A 7,845-nucleotide genomic window follows, 5' to 3' on the forward strand; every position below is an offset into this window, starting at 1 on the left:
AGGTAGAGCCAGAGTGTGAGATGGCAGAGGAGGCACACAGGATAAAAAATAGAAGTTCTCAATAAAAAGATACATTGGGAAAGGAAACGATGAAATTTTACAGGGGAATGATAGCCTGTTTCCTCATTTAACCAGCCCTTTCCCAACTCACTGTAAGACTTTGGAGGTGCGACTTTTGTAAGTAACCTGTTGGCAAAGAAACTCTGGAACATGAACTAGCAGTCAGTAACCTGGAACAGAGCTACAGCTAGGCAAATTAGAGTGGTGTAGTCTCTTATTTAAGAATACATTCACGTAAACACCTGCACCCTATGGACCCCTTAAATGGTAAAGAAGCTCTTAGAGTCTTCTGAAAATCATCACCGAGTATTATTATTCTGAAAGTAACGTTTCTTAATTAGAATTCATACAGGAACCACGTGTGAGTATTTTTTTATTTTTTTTAATCAAATGCAAGTGTGACTATAAAAAAATCAATTAACAATAATTATGTGGGTTTATTTGTGGACTCTCAGTGGTATTCCATATATTTATTTTTCTACCCATTTGCGATTACCATAGTTTTGATTCTGCAGTTTTGTAATATATTTTAAAACTGGAAAGTGTGAGCTCTCCTACTTTCTTCTATTTTTCAGTATTTTTTTTTTTTTTTTTTTTTTTTTGGCTATTAGGTGGACAATTCCATATGTATTTGAGAATATACTTTCCCACTTCTGAAAAGACAGGCACTTTTTAAAATAGGGAATACATTGACTATATAGATCATTTTGTGGAGTATTGCCATCTTAACAATATGAATTTTTTAATCCATGAACACTGGGTGTATTTTCATTTGTTAGGCTGTTCTTTAACTTTTAGAAATATTTTGTGCTTTTCAGCATTCAATTATTTCACCTCCTTGATTAAAATTATTCCATAGTTAAAGAGTATTTTCTATTCTGTGGAATTGCTTTCTTAATTTTTGCTTCAGGTTGATTATTGCTGGTGTATAGAAACATCATGGATCTTTGTGTGTTAATTTTGTGTCCTCCAATTCTACTGAATTGTTCATTAGCTCTGATAAATTTTTATGGGTTATTTGAGTTTTTCTAAAGGCAGTATCATGCCATAGGTAAATAGCAAGAATTTTACTTTTTCTTTCTCAATTTGAATGGGCTTTATTATTTTTCCTGCCTAATTTCCCTGATTATGTCTTCTAGTGCCATGTTGAATAAAGTGGAGAAAAGTGAGCTCGTTCTCTTTCCCAATCTTCGGTGAGGTGGAGAAAGTTTAGCCTTTACCCATTGACTTGTTAATTTTTTTTTTAAATAAATGCTCTTTTTCCAATTTCTAGTTTGTTGACTGCTTTGATCAAAAATGGTTTTTTTTGTATACCATGGAGTACTCAGCGATAAGAAACAATGATGATATAGCACCTCTTGTATTTTCCTGGATAGAGCTGGAACCCATTCTACTAAGTGAAGTATCCCAAGAATGGAAAAATAAACACCACATGTACTCACCATCATATTGGTTTCACTGATCATCACCTAAGAGCACATTCAGGAATAACATTGATCGGGTGTCGGGCAGATGTGGGGGTAGGGGAGGGGATGGGTGTGTACATACATACTGAGTAAGATGCTCACTGTCTAGGGGATGGACACGTTTGAAGCTCTGACTCAGGGTAGGGTGGGGAGGCAAGGGCAATATACGTAACCTAAACTTTTCTACCCCCACAATATGCTGAAATAATAATAATTTTAAAAAATGTGTATATATACACACACATATGCATACACCTCTTCATATGACAGAATGGATTCAAAGTAGATTTGCCAGGTGTCAATAGAAAAAAAAAAAAAAAGTTTTTTTTTGGTTTTTTTTTTTTTTTTAATTTTAGAGAGAAGTAAGTTCTCACTATGTTGCCCCGGCTGGAGTGCAGTGGCTTCACAGGCACAACGTAGAGAGCACTGCAGCCTTCAACTCCCTTAGACCCAAGTAATCCTCCTGCCTCAGCCACCTGAGTAGCAGGGACTTCAGGTATGTGCAACCATACTGGCTAAGAGATTTTGTTGTTCTTTAAATGCTTTTTCTGCATTTGCTGATTTGCTGTGTGTGTTTTCCTCCTCAATTCTATTATTTGTTATTAAATTAATTGATTTTCTTATATTGAATTAATCTTGCATTCCTGAAATAATTCCACTTGCTTTTTGTGTATTATCCTTTAAATATACTGTTTGATTCAATTAGCTAGTATTTTGTTCAGGCTCTTTTGCATCTATGACCCTAAGGAATATTGATCTCTAATTTTCTTTTGGTGTCTTTATCTGCATTTCAGATCAGGGCAATTCTAGCTCCACAGAATATATTTGGAAGTGACCTTACCTCTTCTATTTTTTGTAAGAGTCTGAGGAGGATTTTTAAAAACTCTGAAATATGTGGTAGAGTTAACCAGGAAAGCCATCTGGTACTGAGTTTTTCTTTGTTGGGAGTTGCTTTAATATGTTCGATTGATTTTTTTTTTTTCTGATTCAGCCTCTTTTTATTTTATAAGTTTTTTCCTACTTTCTGTTTCCTCATCAGTCACTTTCAGTAATGTATGTGTTTATAGAAGTTTGTTCATTTCATTCAGGTAATCCCTTTGTGCAACTGCTAACATTCTTCTATAATCCATTTTATTTCTGTAAGGTATTTATTAGTGTCCCTACTTTCATTTATGGTTGTAAATATTCACATCCTCTCTTCTATTTTCTTGGTCAGTGTACCTACATATTTATCAATTTTGTTAATCCTATTGGAGAACTAACTTTTAGTTTTGTTCATTTTCTCTAATGCTTTTCTCCTCTCAATTTTATTTGTCTTCACTGTAATATTTATTAGTCCTTTGTTCTATTAGGCTTGGGTTTCATTTGCCTTTATTTTTCTAAGTCTTTCTATTGTAATATAGGGTTATTCAAGACATTTCTTCCTGTTTCATATAGGCATTCACTGCTTTAACCATCCCTCTAAGCACTGCATTCACTGAATCTATGTTCTGTTATATTGTGTTTTCATTTTTATTTCCCTCTCAGTATTTTCCAATTTCTTTTGTATTATCTTCTTTGTTTCATTGATTGCCTATGACTGTGCTGTTTAATTTCCTATTTACTAAGTTTGCATTTTTCCTTTTGTTATTGATGTCTGGCTTCATGCTATTGCGATCAGAGAAGATACTTTTTATAACTTCAGTCTTTTTACATTTATTGTCACTTGTTTTCTGCTCTAATATGTGGTCTAACCTTGAGAATTCTCCATGTGGACTTGATAGAAATGTGCATTATGCTCTGTGGAGGAATTTCTTTATGTCTGCTCTATTTGGCTGGTTTATAGCACTTTTCAAATCTTCCTTTCCTTACTGATCTTCTGTCCAGATCATCTATCCAGTAAAGAAAATGGGGTATTAAAGTTTCCAACCTGTATTGTAGACTGATTTCTCCTCTCCATTTTGTCAATACTTGTCTCATATATTTTGGCGTTCTGTTGCTTGGTGCATAAATGTTTGTAATTGTATCTTTTTGATGAATCAATTGTTTTTTCAATAAATAATGGCCTTTATCTTTTATCAAAGGTTTTGGCTTAGAGTTTATTTTGTCTAATAATAACATAGACACCTAATGTTGCATGGAATATGTTTTTCTATCCTTTCACTTTCAACATAAATACATATATATCTTTGAATATAAAATGTAGCTTTTGTAGATAACACATACTTGGATCATTTTGTTGTTTTGTTGTTTTAAAATATATTCCTCCAGTTTCTTCCTTTTCATTGTAGAGTTTCATACGTTTACACTTAATTAATTACTGATAAGGAGGAACTTATCCATGTTATTTTACTATTTGTTTCCTGTATACCTCTTACCTTTGTTTTTTAATTCCCTCCATCAATTCCTTCTTTGCATTTAATACAGTTTTGTAGGGTACATTTTGATTTCCTTCTCATTGGCTTTTATTTATATTCTGTTGAAATTTCTTAGTGGTTTATATGTGCTTCAATTTAACATTATAAATTTATTAAATCAAGATTGAGGCCACTAGCCGCTGCTAATTGGCTTGCTCCCTGGCAAACCGGAGGCCTCTGCTCTGGCTCCTAGCTCCCAGTGAGTGGCGGTGGACTCCCACTCAGGCCGATGGCAGTGGCTTCAGCAGCGCCCCATCACGGGTGGCGGGGCCAGGAGTGGTGGTCCCGGCCAGGCTGCGGGGAAGTGGCGCAGCTGGAGGGCTGCCAGTTCGAGTACCTAATTACCAAGCACTCGGCGACTATCAAGTGCATCTTGTGGCAGGGCTCAGTGGATGGAGCATGGGCCACTCGAGCTTCATCTCCCAGTGTCACCTCGAGATCTTGATGACCCTGAGTGGCAGCGCTGGCCATGACTGGACAGCCCGGGACCCACCGCCTGCACAGCCCAGGCCTAAAGTGGCGATTTCCAGTTGCATTGCCTTGGCCAGAACAGCGTGTTTGTGGACAGGTGTTCCAGAGGCACCGGGTGCCGCTGCTGCAGCTACCAAGCTTCATGCACCAGGTTTCCAAGCACAGACTTCAGACTAACTTTCACTTCCCTATCCGGCCAGAAGAGGAAGAAGCAAGAGGCACCTGAGTCCCCAGTGAAGGCTGTGTAGCCGCACCTCTCGCCTCTGACCATCAACATTCCAAACACCACGGCCCACCTCATCATCCCCCTTCCCTCCCCAGCGGGAACTATCAGTGCTGCCAACTCCTGCCCATCCAGCCCCCGGGAAGTGGGGTCTTCAGGTTTCAAAATGGGCCCACTGATGCCATCTGACCTCAATGTAGTGTCTGAAAACTCACACCCAGAAAATGAAAAGGAAGCCTCCGGTGGAGGAAGCCCAAAGGATGATTCAAAGCCACTTATTCCTATGCACAATAGTACAAGCAATTACAATGGCTCCTGTAAACAACTCATCCTAAATGGAATTTATATGCACATCACTAAAATTTATCCATGCTACAAGACTGACAAAGAGTGGCAGAATTCAGTTCCCGACAATCTCTGTCTGAATTGTTATTTCATCCAAGTACCACATTCCCAGGAAGAACCAGGCAAAGGCTCATTCTGGAAGGTAGAGATCCTGCCTCTGAAAGCAAATTAACAGAGCAGACTTTTAGGAAAAGGCAGCCTAGGAGTGTACCTTGCTTTAGAACGTCTCTGTGATCACTCTCTTCTAGGAGCCTCTCCCAGTCACGCTGGAGTAGTGTCTGCTCCCTGCAGTGGCCCCAGAGCCCTGAGAGCCTGTGGAGGGAAGCCTTGCCGGCCCATCGGGAGCCTGAGCCTGGCAACTCACACCCCAGACTTGCCATCATCCAAGAAGCCTGGGTTGCCCAAAGCTCACCAGAGTCACCTCTGTCCAGCCAGCTGGTCTTAATCACCATTCAGTGGCAGCCACTACAGGTGGCTAAGCCTGCTGCCTACACTGCTGCCACCCTAGTGACCACTGCAAGGTGGTGACCTAGTGACCTCCCAGCCACCCTTCATGCAGACAGTTCACATCTTCCACCAGAGACCAGCAGTGTCAGTCAGCAGCGTGGCTGGACTGGCCCCAGCGAACACCTACACTGTCTCAGGACAAGCCGTAGTCACTCAGGCAGCTGTGTTGGCCTCTGCTAGTGCCCAGCTGCAAGAGAATAGAAATCACAGGGAAGCAAAAGTAGAACCTGTTGCTGCAATTAGCCATGGCACATTAGGTGCTGCCAGCCAGATCATTCAGATGTCACAGACCACCTCTGTCCAGATGGTCACTGTAGGAGTGTTATAGCAAGTGTTACAGTGTGTGGTTCCAAGGACAAACCAAGTGGCACACAGGGAGTCAGAGAAGCAAGGTTTATTTGCTGGCGGGCTCAGAGCGGAGTTACCACCAAGTTCTGAGCCCGTCTACTGCGTTTTTTCCACTTTTATTAGGTTGGGGTGGTCGGAGGGGTGGGGTCTCAGGAGGCTGATGCAATAGGTAAGCGTGGTTACAGAAGCCAGGTAATAGGTTAGTGTTAGATTGATGAGGATCTTCGTTATCAGTACAACAGACACCTCTAGGTCAACATCAGCTACCAGTAAAAACTGTAACGCAAAACGGGACTCTTGTGGTACCAATCCCCACTGCGGTCCACTGCCAGGTGAACAATGCCACGAGGAGTCCTTTACACGTGCTGGAGACCCCGCATCAGCATCTGCCAGGACAGCAACCAGCCTGGGCAGCCCGGGCTGAAGCGAATCAAAACAGAAGACGGCCAGAGCGTCGTCATCACCCTGAGTGTGGACACGTCACGGGCAGCTGTGAGGAAAAGGGTGTCTAAAACTAGTGACTGGGAAAATTTTTTTACTTTAAAATATCAATGTTGTGGTGCCAAAAGGGGACATTGCCTCTCACCGATACTAGGAGTGCGCTCGCTCTCAGTGGGTAAAGGGCCCTGCGTTTGGACTTCACCTCTCAGTACTGAAAATACAAAACCCAGGTGGCCTGAAAGCTCCTTAATTTACAGGCAGAAGTCACACTTGAACAAAAACCACACACAACAAAACCTGGTACATGAGACAGCGTCTCTCCTGCTGAGCGCTCCCTGGGCTGCTGCCTTTGAGCGAAGCTTTTAACTACCAGTGAAAACCACGGCCCTTCCTGGAGGACCAGGCATCTCCGTGTGAGGATGGTGCAGCGTGGTCAGCGGTCAGGGGCAGGTGCCAGCGGACCTCCATGGACCCGGCCGCCTGCAGAGACCAGGCAGGACCACCCTCCCATCCGCCCCCTATCACAGCCCTCGCAGTACTCACCGCTGGTACTGGCAGGCAAGACGGTATTTTGTTGTTCACATGTGTAATTAGAATATTTCGAAGTGCACTTTCTTTACACAATAATGAGGTCTGTGACATTCCACATCACTCCATTTCTACTCTGGAAGTTTTGTAAATCATACAGGACCTTTCATGTGGATTTCATTTGGGGAAATGAAACAAAGTAGTTTTGTGTTTTTGTTGTTTTCAGCCTATGGAAAGATTTCTTTATCTTGTTCAGGTGGAGCTGCTTTATGACACTTGCAGATTTTCCACGTTAGAGCAGTCGCTTGGTGAACTTAATCCACCTCCATTTCAGTGCGTAGGACAGAAGACCAATGCTGAGGCTGCATGTGACCGTGAGAATTCAGGGACAAGCTGGTGCTGGGAAAGAACTGCCCGGTCTCATCCGAGCTGCACTTAACTGTTCTCTTTCTTGCTGTTTTTTGTTGTTTGTTTCTTTGTGTTAACTTTGTCCCTGGCAAAATTTTCCATTCTAAGTAAAACCAGTCTCCTAAGTATTGTGTATTTAAAACAACAGAGCCATTACCACTACATTTGGGGGAAAAGACTCAGTCTCTTATCACAAGCATTTTCAAACAAAGATCACAGATTCTCCATAGTGTGTTATTGCAGGTTTAGTCGCCAGCTCAAGGCATCATCTAAACAGCTGTCTTCTCAGTTATATTGCACTTGTCCCCACTCCAGGCGGGAGCAGCCATGCCAATGGGGCGGGAGCTGAATGTTAATTCTAGGGTCTAAGCAAGCACCCTGTGATTAAGCTCTGGAAACATTTACATTGTTTTCTGATTTGCAGTAAGAGACTTCCCTGACCTTTCAGAACTGAATTCAAAACTAAGGCTGACTTATCTCCTACCAAAATTGAAAAGGAGAGGAAAGGAAACAAGTGAGAGAATGAGAAGTTCCAACCTCCCCCCACCCCCAGCCTCAGCCCAGACTCCTTAGGAAAAAACCATTCTCCTTTCCAGACCTTTCCAGAGTGTTCAAGGGGTTAGGACAGAGCAGCAGTGCAAATAGAAAGAGG

General features: G+C 41.8%; 1 pseudogene; it reads left to right on the forward strand.

Moving 5' to 3' along the window:
- Nucleotides 1–4,151: 4,151 nt before the first annotated feature.
- On the forward strand, nucleotides 4,152–7,224 carry LOC138393907 (forkhead box protein K2-like; annotated as a pseudogene).
- Nucleotides 7,225–7,845: the final 621 nt, after the last annotated feature.

Source organism: Eulemur rufifrons, chromosome 13 (assembly GCF_041146395.1).
Source record: "Eulemur rufifrons isolate Redbay chromosome 13, OSU_ERuf_1, whole genome shotgun sequence".
Lineage (NCBI taxonomy): Eukaryota > Metazoa > Chordata > Mammalia > Primates > Lemuridae > Eulemur > Eulemur rufifrons.